We start from the raw sequence: 12,094 nt of genomic DNA on the forward strand, positions 1-12,094 counted from the left end.
CTCGTTGTTGCCTTGTCTGTTACCATTCTGGTTCTTGTAGTTTTAGACTCTTGCAATGGTATAAAACAAATCAAAAACCCCAGGGCTTTTCTGTCCTTTCTCTTGCTGCTGGTATGTGGGCTTAGATCCAGTCTTAAAAAGTGGATTTGCAGCTAACTATGACCAAAGCCTTGGTTTTGTTGGAATTTCCAGACTGGGTGCTGAAACACCTGATATGGGCAGTTGGGGAAGACAAATGGCCTAAATGCCCTAAGAGGGTAAAATGAGAACCAGTAGCAAAGATGAGGATGGCAGCTGCACACCAACAACCTTCTGCTGGCTGGGAGACATGGGACTCTTTGTGAGGAGGGACTTAGATCTTCAGGTTGTTTTCACATCTTTGATGATTCCTGCTAATGGTGTGGTTGGGCTTACACATGGCCAACAAGCAGCGATATCCCTCAGTAATTTTTACTGAGTGCATTCTCCCTCCTCCCAGCATGGTTAGGCATGATACAACACCGGGGAAGTTCCTCTTTAAAGGTGACAAAATGCTTTTAGTCAACAAGACCAAGATGGGCAAACAGAAACCCCTGAATTTCACTACTAGTGATTTTTGTAACAAATCCTGTTGGAGGCTGAATGATCTTGACAGCTTCAATATGCCTAGATTAGTCCAATATTTGGATGGAGAGATTTTGAAGACCTTATTTTTATTATTGTTACTATTAAAGAGATTTTGAAGATTCTGTTGCCACAAATCAAGGAGCCACAGTTGAATACATTGGGTAGGCTAGATTGGAGATGATCCTAAAATTGGCTTGAAAAACTTCTCTTGGGCTTATTGGAGAAGTCCTATAATGAAAAAATTCCTTACCTTAAACAAGGGAGGAAGGAAAGAATCGAAAAGAATTAAAGGGACTTTCCAAATACAAAAGAACTTGGAGAAGGAAAGCAAATCTAGGACCCCAAAAATTCCTCAGTGTCACACTAATACTGTAGTCATGAGAGGACAGCTTCTTCTCTTAGCCCAACATGCAGATGCAAAGTATTTTGGAGCCTCAGCACAAAGAAGGGAAATGTGAAATCACGTGTTTCTGGAGTGGTTTGGTGTTTAAAAGCTCCAATCAGAGGTATGAAACACGGTACTTGTTGGTCCATGACCTGCTGCAGATGCCATTCTGAGAGTAGGCATGGCAGGGGCATGGCAGGGGATCTCCTGGGGCTTTCACTGCTAGCTACAAAATGGGGAGCATCCTCATTCTCTTCTGAGGAAAAATTGATTGGTCTTGTGCAAGCTGAGACCCCAGGAAACACAGTGTTCAGGAGTCAGATTTAATGCCATTACCTCAGCGTTGGTAGCTCCCAGTTCACATATCTCAAAACAAAAACATATACCCACCCCTTCCCATTTCTCCATACTGCACCTCCTTCCCACTGACTTTATTGTTGTTCATTGTTATACCTAACTGGGGAATTCAGATTTAATGTTGTATTGGACAGATTGTTCTTGACACCATTCCCCTTTCCTTTCATTCAGATTCCACAGCACAATGTAAGATGATCTTTGGCAAGTCCCCCTTTTGTTTAAAAGAAAATCTGAATGGGGGAATCTGATTGATTGCTGGCTCCGTATGCTTTTCTGTTCACTGAAACATCTTCTCATTGTAGAGACATCAAATGTAAAGACTGGGGAACTTGACCTGGCAGGTGCCAACTCTTGGGAACGCAAATGTTCAGCTGTAGGAAATATCTCTGTTGCAGGGATGCTGTAGAAGCAATTAGGTAGAGGATAATGGATGGGCTGCAGTAAGGTAGGAGGAAATGACACCATGGAGGTGCTTTGTGGTGAGATCATAAACCACAAGAGTGCAGCGTGGATGGGCTGGTGATGTCAGCCAAAACCTATGTTGAATTTTTTTTTCCTCACAGAGGACTTCTCTCTTAGCTGTTGTTGTTGTTACTGCTGCTCTTAACAGTTCCCAAAGTTGAGGGCCCCTCTGCAGGGTGACTGCAGCAAAATTAAGGTCAGAACCACAGCTTTATTTCAGTTTTAGGTGAATTTCTGGTTTCCGTTTCCACTGTCACGAAGTATTTTGCATTCACAAAACGTTTCTCCCTTTCCAAAGGCTGCAAGTGGGCTGCTTGGATATGGAAGGAGTTTTTCTCTATTAGTAAGGACCACAGTCCCAGCTGCTGCAAAAATCAATGCAGCCCATGCTTGAGATACTTGTTACCACACCGTGCATGTTACCCATGTACATGTGCAGATGCAGTTGTAGAAAAATGGGGAGCCTGAGACAGACAAGGCCCTTTTTGCTTAACGGTTGCAAGCAAAGAAATGATTATGCATGAAAACTTTCAATGGGCTCAGTTTTGCTCTGCTGTAGAGTCAGGCTGCAGCGGAAAGACATAAAAACATGAATCAAGAAACTATCTTCAGGCAGGATCGTGTCTTCTCCCCTGTGTTTGTGAAGCTCTCAAGTTTTAGGCACATGAAAGGCTAATTGAAGACCTCTTTCTCTAATGTTCAACAACACCTTTCCCTCTGGGAAGTGCCTGGGGCTTCTGTGTGCCCACACACAACCACTGCTGCCTCAGAAAGAAGAGGTCTGCTGCTCCTCCTCCACAGCCACCTCTCCCTACAGGGTCTTCCCCACCATGATCTCATGGAACTCTAATGGTAATTCTCATCCTCTCATGGTTCAGGAGTGTTGGCCTTGAGACGAATCAACTGTATGGCTTTTGATACCTATCTCAATGCAAAGCACGTGTTTTCACACACGCTTCTATACTACCTGCAGTTTGCCTGGAAACAAATACAGAGTGAATTCTGCTCCCATTTCTCAGAGGTAAATTCATTCAAAAGTAGGTAAAAGGACTGGAACACAATTAGCATTCCTTATCACCACATGCACCAGCCCTTGCATGTGTATGCAATGTCTCACTACAAACTGGAAGAAAGAAAGAAAGAAAAAGCAAAAAAAAAGTGTTGAAAAAGCAGGTTTTTTACCTGCTTTTCATTCTACTGAGTAGCAGGTGTAGTAATTGTCCTTTTCAGAATTTTTTTCAAGTTAATCTATTTTTTTTCCTAAACTTGAGGTTTTCATTTCATCTTGAAAAACAAACACAACTTCTGTTATTCCCACAGTTCCACTCCCAGACTTTCTCCCCAGCCTGTCACAAATGCATAATGATGGTGAGCCATGCAGTTTCTTGAGCTACATCCTTTTCTTATTCCTTTAAAAAAAGAAAAAAAATCTCTGCACTCAGTATTTTGCAGGACTGAAAACTTTTCTGTTTAGAGAAGCAGCATGAAAGCACCAAGGTATTTATAATCTTCTCTCATAGGTTTTTTTTTTGTTTTTGGTTTTTCTTTCAGTGGCTGCTTTTTATTTATTTATTTTTCCTTTTCTTTCTTCTGGATTTGCAGGTCAGAAACTTTAGAAATTAATGCACATGAAAACCTGTAACTCCCTCCACACCCAGTCACATATCTCCTTTCTCCTTAGCCTGTTCTGCTATAAAGAATAAAGTGATTTGGAAAGTTAAGGAAAACCCAATCCCAGCAGCACAGCTGTCGTACTCTGAAAAGTCTGGGCAGGTTTCCTTCAGCCTGTTTCAGGAGCTGAGGATCTCCCTTTGCCTCTGTTCTGGTGGGAGATTTCTCAGAGGGAAGCTCTTTGCTGGAGCACCGTGCCTTCTTGCTGGGGGAGCAGCACACGAGCTGATCTCTCTGAACAGGTTAAATAAACAGGACTGTGTTTGGGGTAATTGTCACTGGTTCTGCTCCTCTCCATTACTGATCTATCTGGGAGCCTGGCCAAGGAGCAGATGTGAGAGACAGCATCATCACCTCCCTCCTTGTCCTCATTGTGTCTGGCTTTATCCTTCTTCTTCTTCTTCTCTCCCCCCACCTTTTCCTTTTTCTTTTTTTTTTTTTTTTCCTAATTTCCCCCCACCCTTTGGCTGAGCAGATGGCAGTAAGGGGAACAGACAACAAGTGAGCCATGGCATATGGGCAGCCTGTTTAATTTTGACTCCTGTTGGGAAGTAGCTTGCAGGGAGATAAGCTACAAAGGCAGAAGAGGAGGAGGAGTTTGTGTCGGGTGAGAGGGGGCTGGAGGAAGGGAAGATCCTTTCTGGGATGAAGCAGCTCAGGCGAGAGAGTCTGGGATGCAGGAGACCAAAGCCCTGGCTGCATTCCTTACACAAAGCAGTAAATTAGCTGTTTCGGTGTCAGTTTGTGTAGGAAGTCTTGTCAACTGCACACGGGGAGGAAAGATGGAGATGTCTGTCTGTCCTCAAACAAGGAGGAGGAGGAGATGGCTCCGATTTCCAGGTCATCCACTCTCGCCCAAGCACGCTCCAGCCAGCTTCAGGAGCTGGGATGCAGAGACACTTGGCTGCAGGAGAATCATGTTGCCTAAGATGATTTTTATCTGTGCATACGATTGTGTATGTTTTGCCCATACCTTAGTATGGATATCAATGCAGCATCATCCACTGTAAACTTCTTTGAAACAAAAGAAGACTTCTTACGTTTTGTCATGTACCTAAGTAAAAACACAAAACAAAATGAAAGGCAGCTTAGTAACTATGTAGTTTACAGCTGTTCCCCCTTCCTTCCCTTTTGGCATTAATTTTTCTGTCTTCTGTTTTGCTTTTTGGATTCAATATATCAGCTATCAACTCCTCGCTGTCTATTCACATGGTTTATGCATTTTACAGTTTGCTTACTGAGATCAAAGTGGGTCTTGCCTTGAATGTGTCTCATGATTTAGGGACAAAATTAGAGTTAATGTCACTAAACTATATATGAGGTTTGCTGGTTTCATTTTGATGAATAGGGACTCTGGGAGACAGTGTATGTAGTGAGGTCAGGTTTCTTAGTTTTTAGAAGTGTGTTGATTTTGCATCAGAACTTCATTGAGATCTTGTTAAAAATGCCTATATAATCTGAGAATCTGAGAAGGAGAAAGATAATTCCTGTTGATGCTTAATGAGATTTGGGGTTCCTTGGTACAAGGGCTCTCACCTCCTCCACCCAAGAGGCATCTTTAAAAATCCCTTATTTTGGCCAAAAACATCTATTTTTTTTTTCTGTTTACTCGTCTTTGATGGGGAATGGAAGTATGGAATCCTAATATTATCATCATCTGTATGGACCATTCAAAGCTCTACAAATGGAATCAGCATCCTGACTGGCAGACTGGGGCTCTGGCTCAATGCACCCACAGATGGGATTCAGCTGTAAACTCTTTTTTGGTGAGGTGGGAAAACTCTACAAACCAGTTAACTCTGGAAACCTTGAGCCCTGTTGGCAGGTTGCAGATGATCCTAGACTGTGGTTGCACTCTACACCTGAACAAAGAACTATTTATATGACAGTAATTCTTCAGAGAAGTTTTCATTCACCAGTGATTCTGTGGAGAAATGATTATGCATCACTGGCTTGATGGACAGAATTTTAACTTCCAGCTCGGGCTTTTCTCCACTGATTAGTTTTAACATGAAAAAGAAACACAAGTCTGTGATTTATTGGTGGAATATTTAAGATAGATTGTCCAATTATTCAAATAGCAGAGTTTAAAATGGGCAAACAAACAAACAAGCGAAAAAAAAACCCAGCCAAACCCAGCTCATCCAAATAAGAGCAGAGTTTTCCTGAATTTGAAAAATTTACATTTGGACTCCCTAAAGATTTGAAACAAAAAGTGTGATTTCAAGTGCAAAGAAAAACATATTTTAAAATGAAAGATTTCAATCTTATTATCCTCCTAACAAATTTAACCTTGAATCTTTCTACATTTCATCCCTCAGATTCTGTTTTATTTGCATTGTTACAACCCCTCCCTCATTTCCTACTACTCATCTACCATATCTCTGGGCACTCTCCCACCCTGGATGCAGTTTTCGTCTTTCTACAAATTGTAGTTGAGAGGATTTTTGTTACTATTGATAAGCTGCTTGGGGACTTTTCCTGTCTTCCCTCGGTTTTGAATATCACTTCATCTTGTCTTACATGTGGAGTTGATCTTCTATCCTACCTTGTGCTGGAGAAATATCTTGTTGAATCTGTTCTACTTGCCTTTGTCCAGTTTCCCTCTGACATCTGGATAACATGATCATGAAAATAGAGCTTTATTCTCAGAGGATCAGATAGGGATCATGCTCGTAGTCTCTCAGGGCTCCAGAGTTGTGGCATCAATAGTGTAGACTAATGAAGTAAAGGGAGAGTAAAGCATAAAGTCTTTTTGTGGAACTTTAGTGCTATATTCCCCAAACAAAATGTGTTGAAATTGCTGTGTCCTTAGGAACATTAATTGTTGTTTTCAGTTTCTGCACTCCTGAGTATCTCCAAATTTGAGAGAGTTTACTAGTTCTCAGAGCCACGTCTGTTCTGAACATAAGATCAACATGGCATTTTAAAAGCAAAGCTCATTGGACTTTGACACATCTTCAGTGAAAATGCATGGGGAACTTACATCAAAATACATAAATGACACTGAAAAATTTAGTCTTTTCTCTTCATCTACTCTCATGTTAGCACAAAAAAGAAGCATTTTTCAAGTTTCGTCTCCTCAAGTGAGCACTCCTCCTTGGGCTGTGCAGCTGAGGAGGAGAAAACTTGCAAGGTCTGACTTTCAAAGATGTGACAGCTGAAAAAAAGATCATTAGGACAGGCGAATCCAAACAGTACTTTTGCAAATGGTATTTGTCCTCTTTTTTTTGGTGTATGTGTATGTCTGTGTTCTACTTCTCCACCTGCCTTCAAAGGGAAGCTGATAAAAAGGATTTACTTGACCTTTTTGTCACTGTAGGGGGGAAGGGTGCCATTTGTGTGTGGTGCTACAAGAGAGATGCTGTAGGTGAAACTACCCCAGTAGGGACAATACCATCCAGAGAGGGCAACTCCTGGGACCAAAGCCCTTCTTTTTCTTTTGCTCCTCTTTGTGGGTTTGTTGTGCTGTGCAACAAGCTCCTTTATGGCTTGTAGGAGTGAGGAAGGGTTTATGGAGCAATCAACTCCATCAGCAGTGGCTATAATCGCATAATGCTTGAGCCTTTTGTAATAGATATTGTGTGTGTGTGAGCTGAAAGTATGGCTAGGAGGGAAAGGGATGTTTTGGGGTTTTTTTTGGTTTTTTTCCCCGCTTGGAAAGAGCCTGTTTGAGATCCTTTATGCTTTTCAGACTCTGGGATGAGAGAGCGTGTGTATGTGCGAGGGCGTGCACACGTCTGTGCCCATACAGTCACTCAAGTGGGAAAAAACCCTGTTTGCAGTTCACACAGGAGGAATTTCTGATGGAGACAACAGTGCTAAGCAGAAAGACACATCCTGATCTCTAGCGAGTGAGGGGCACGCTCACGCACACATGCACACACACATACTCTCCGGGTGCTCTGCATAATACGTGCAAAGCGCTGCTCTTTAATGAACGTAACCTATGGTGGCTGGGATGCAGCCGGCCAGACCTCGCCATTAATAAACTGGGAACATTCTTCTCCTTTTTAGTCCCTTTCAATGCCAGCCCTGTGGTTTGATCTCCCTTGAATGCTGCTCCCCTTCATTTGGGGCTCCAATTCTGAGAAGATTTGGCGCATTGTTTGAGGTCGCAGGATGTCGGATTGATTTCGAAGCTTTTGTATTGACTCTGGGCTCCTGAATGAAGCTGTCATGTGTGTCTGTGGTTGGCTAGCAGGCTGTCCGGCTGCAAGCTGTGCCTTCCTTTGTTGTTTAGGCCTCATTGAGCTGAGGGAAGAGGCTCATTTCAGGGTGATTTACCACCACCCAAACACCAGCTGTCTGTTGTACTGCCGCTTGCCTCCACCTTGGATTCAGTTCTCATTTCCCTTCATTTCCCCCCTTCTCCTCTCCCATTCTACCACTGTCGGCACTTGGGCACCGGTTCTGCAAGATGCATAGATCACCCTGACAGAACAGCTTCAAAACATAAACACTGAATACTTTATTCTTCCCAATGTCATTTATGCACCTGTGAGGATTTTATTTAGAGTTCACTGTTGCAGTGCTATATGCATTTTCTTCTTGATAAGAGAATGAACTATGGCCCCAGGGTAAAAAAATATGTATTCAAATCACCATGTTCCTCTTGGCTTCTTACTAAGTAGCCCATAGAGTAAAACAATAATAATTTTATTTAAAAATAACTATTTAACTTGGTGGCAGGACAGCAGACTGAATTGCACAGCCTGCCTGGTGCAGAATGTCAGGAGTTGTCTGCATATGTGTCCTCCATTTCTGGAAATTATGGGATATTTGTATGTATGGAGAAGGAGTCAAAGAAGGATGGCATCACCTCTCTATATACTTGTAATTCACAAGCAGGTATCACCACTCTGTTTATGTGGATATCATGCTGGAGAAGAAGAAAAGGGAAGAGGCTGTGAAGCACTTCTCAGCTCAGTTTCACAAAGCTTTTTCAGAAAAGTACTTCTCTGTGAAAAGCCAGGCTCCCTCAGCAACTGAAATGCTGATAAAAGCCTCAGAAAGGCCACACTGGAAGCTGTGTTCTTCCCTACATCGCCAAAGGCCAAGGCTCAGTTATTCTTTCTGTGCCTCATGTTTTCATCTGTTGGTTGGGGACATTTTTGGGGGTATCACAAGTCAGGTGAGTTGGAGAGGGCACAAAAAGCTGAAAGCCAGGGACAGGTTTGGCCAGTGAGACCTTCCAGGGCACAAGTGGAGATGGGTTGTGACAGCTTCTTGGGGGTGAAGCTACTGCCAGTATTTTCGATGGCTGTTGCTCAAAACTGAGGAAGACTGGTGGGAAATAAGCAGGTCAGAGCCCAGCTGGACGCACCAGCAGCTGCAGGGTGCACGGCACAGTACGGCCAAGCAGAGCCCACCTCTCTAGCTGATCTTTCCAGCCACAAACATGAGAGAGCGGGAGGAAGATGGCATCCTCCAGTTAATCCTAGCCAGCTCCTCCAGAGCACAGAGCCTGGCAGGTCCCACGGAGGCACGCTGGTACCATTTGTGTTGCGTCTGAGTCCTTTGAATGAGGCTGGAAGCTCTAAGCAGAACCACCCTGGGCAACACGGCAACATCAGCAACATCTGTGCTCGCTGCAGCCTCAAGGGCTGCCCCGGTGGCAGTGATTTGTGTACACACCCACGCCTTCCCTTGGAGCCACTGTCATGAAGTGAGTTGTGACCAGCCCTCATTTGACTTCTGGAGGATGCAGCCTGGTGTTTCTCGACCACAGGCTGTTAAAACTGGCAACTGCTCAGCTCCTGTCATGTGTGCAGCTGAGATAATTAAGCCTGTTATTATTTTTCTTCTTTTTTCTGCAAACTTTGGCCAGCTCCTGGAGTCCATGGTGCAAGGAGGAGGGTGAGGCCAGAAAGGCTCCCTGTAATAGCTGGGATAATGCGACATATGTTCTTTGCTCTTCAGTGCTCGCCAAGGAGACTTCTTGCTCTTTACCTTGGGAAGGGGGATGTTTGACAATGGGTGAGAGCCAGCAAAAGGCAAAGTGAGCTCCTCCATTGGAAATCCTTGTGCTTGCCTGTTTCTAAACCAGAGCATCACGTCAATAGCCAGCAGCACAAATTTGCTTGGTAAAATACATCTCTGAGCTTTCAAGATCACTGTGGTCCTCTGTAGTTCTATTACTAAAAAGCCATGAAACATGGAAATTATGCTCCATAAATTAGGACTGAATATCTATAGTACCCAGTGAAATGAGGGGTCCTCTCTTTGTGGGGTTCTCCTCTCCCTCCCCTGTAAACGTCAGGTGCTGCTGGGTGAAGGAAGGACGGATATATTAGGAGGAAACAACCACAGCAGGATAGACCCAGTGAGGTGTTTTAATTTCTTGACAAAGTCCTTAAGCACTGGAAACTGTAAAATAACATACAGATAAACAAACAAAAAGTCACTGACCCTTAGCACCCTGGATGGCTCTGTTTCAGATCACTGAATAAAAGCTGAAGTTGCATATGCATGTTTAATGTAACACAAGGCGTGTGCTTTTGGAAAAGCATGTTTTCTTCTTATCTGATTCCAGACAGAAGCATCCAAACAGAAGCCCCCTTCCCTATCCCCACTGAACTGCTTGGTGTATGCGAGGAAACCCCTGAATGACAAGGCTTCCATCTGCTCTTGAACGCAGTTGCGACTGGCTGCAAATGTTGTCCATATGCTTTTTTTTTTTTGCCTTTCAACTTAGCTGCCTAATGTTAGACACCTATCCCCAAATTAAGCATCTGCTCATAATAAGCCTCTCTAAGAAAAGGGTAAGGTAGTAGCTAATTCAGGCAATGTGCCTTAGGAGAGATGCATCTGCATTTGGAAAAGGAGATGGGACTATTCATCCAGTGCATTGGTTTTGTTTGCTTTTTTGGGAGATGGAGAAAACCCTAGCATTCTTGTACCATTAGGGAAAAAGAAAAAAAACCTATCAAGTTTTGGGTTCATAATCCCCCTCTGCTCTTGAATTTCCAGATTATTATGGGTAACATCTTGCAATTCTTCTCTGCTAAATTAAGCTGGTGGTACTTTGACCTGGACAGAACAATGTGTCCTTGGGTTGACATGAGCTCAGATTGCATGACAGTAAATCCTTGGAGCCAGAGAAGGGTCCAAAAATGGGAGGTTTTTCCTTGGTTTGCAGTGTAAAATGGCTGGAGTATCTTTTTCAACATAATGACTATGCAGTGGATCCTGGGATCAGCAAGTCATGTGTGGACCTAGTTTCCTAAACACAGTTGTGTGTTGCTGCTATAGGTACCCTAAGGTATCCTGGCTGTTCATCAGCTGCCTGTTAGGAAGTGTGTGGGTCCCCCTTAAGTTCTTTTTTGTCTCTACCTCACTTCATATACTGTGGGGTGCCTAGAAAGTCTCCTTTGGTGAAACAGACAACTCTATTCCTGTGCCTCAGTTTCCTATCTCTAACATAATAATTATATACAGTAGTTTTAAATTTTAGTTGAATCACTTCTTTCTGGGAAATGCTTTTCAAGTTTAAGAGACTACAGTCTAATTGTTGAAGGATTCTAATAATCAGGCAAGGGCAAAATAACTTTGATAAATGGGAGTTGCAAGCAGAGGCTATCAGTTGGAAGTAGTCTCCTGAAAACCTTGAAGTCTGACAGGCTGTAATCAGCAACTCAAACACTGGGCATTTTGGTTAGGTATCAGGTGTAAGTACAGCCTTTTCAGTGTCTCTTTATTTTTTTTCCCAGCATCTCTTTTGGAATGTGGAGAAAAGATAATTTTTGCACTTCATCTGACCTTGCTGGGATTTGTGAGATCCTGGGGTCACCAACTAAGAGATCTCACCACACCTGGCAGGTTGCAGGCTCTCCCGAGGTGACCAGAAGTTTATCTGCCTGTTTGTAATTCCTGCCATCAAAGGTCATCTCTCTGCTGTGCCCTGACATTGAGCAATGGCTGCAATTCCTTTTAATCATGCCCTTTCCCTTCCTCATCATTTAGGGCAGAGCGCTTCCACTTGGCTAAACTCATTAACTGCTTTAATGTTGAGGTCGTCTTTTCCATATAATTTAATCCAGCTGAAATCTCATGAAAGCAGATTCTCCCTCGGTTGTCCAGCAGATGCTGAGAGTGTTTATTTTTTCAGCTGCAGACAGCAAAAGTCTGAAAAAAAGGCTATATATTTGTGTGTGTGTCTTTGGGAAAGCAAGTCATTGCAATGGGTTTGTGAGGATTCAATTGGCTGTGTTAGTATTTGAGCTCAGAAAGCATTTTGACCAAACCTAGAATCCGCTCCTTTCTGCCATGGTGATTTATCAAGACATCCAGGTTTGATAAGCTCCAAAACCTCTTCAGTGAAGACCTAAAGCAACTCAAATAAATGCCAGAAGAGAATGACATCAATATGAGGGACCTTGCTACTCAATCACACTCAGTCAGTTTAATGGGTTGTCAGTGAAAAGGTGTTTGAACTCAGCTTGTTTCCCAAAGTATTGGTTGTAGGCAAAGGGAGGATGAAGGGTCCCTGTTTCTTTGTAAATCTTCATTGATGCTGGTGTGTTATCGATGTTGTGGGCTCTGTGCCAGCAGTGTCAGGTAGAGAGTGGGCTGTTGAAGTCCTGGCAAGGACTTGCCTGTGGTTATATGGAC

General features: G+C 43.2%; 1 protein-coding gene across 3 annotated transcripts in view; it reads left to right on the forward strand.

Annotated features, from left to right (window-relative positions):
• The window catches only part of SETBP1 (SET binding protein 1), a 262,079-nt gene that overhangs the window by 37,050 nt on the left and 212,935 nt on the right, over nucleotides 1–12,094 (forward strand). The window lies entirely within an intron of this gene.

The sequence above is a fragment of the Phaenicophaeus curvirostris genome, chromosome Z, assembly GCF_032191515.1.
Source record: "Phaenicophaeus curvirostris isolate KB17595 chromosome Z, BPBGC_Pcur_1.0, whole genome shotgun sequence".
NCBI lineage: Eukaryota > Metazoa > Chordata > Aves > Cuculiformes > Cuculidae > Phaenicophaeus > Phaenicophaeus curvirostris.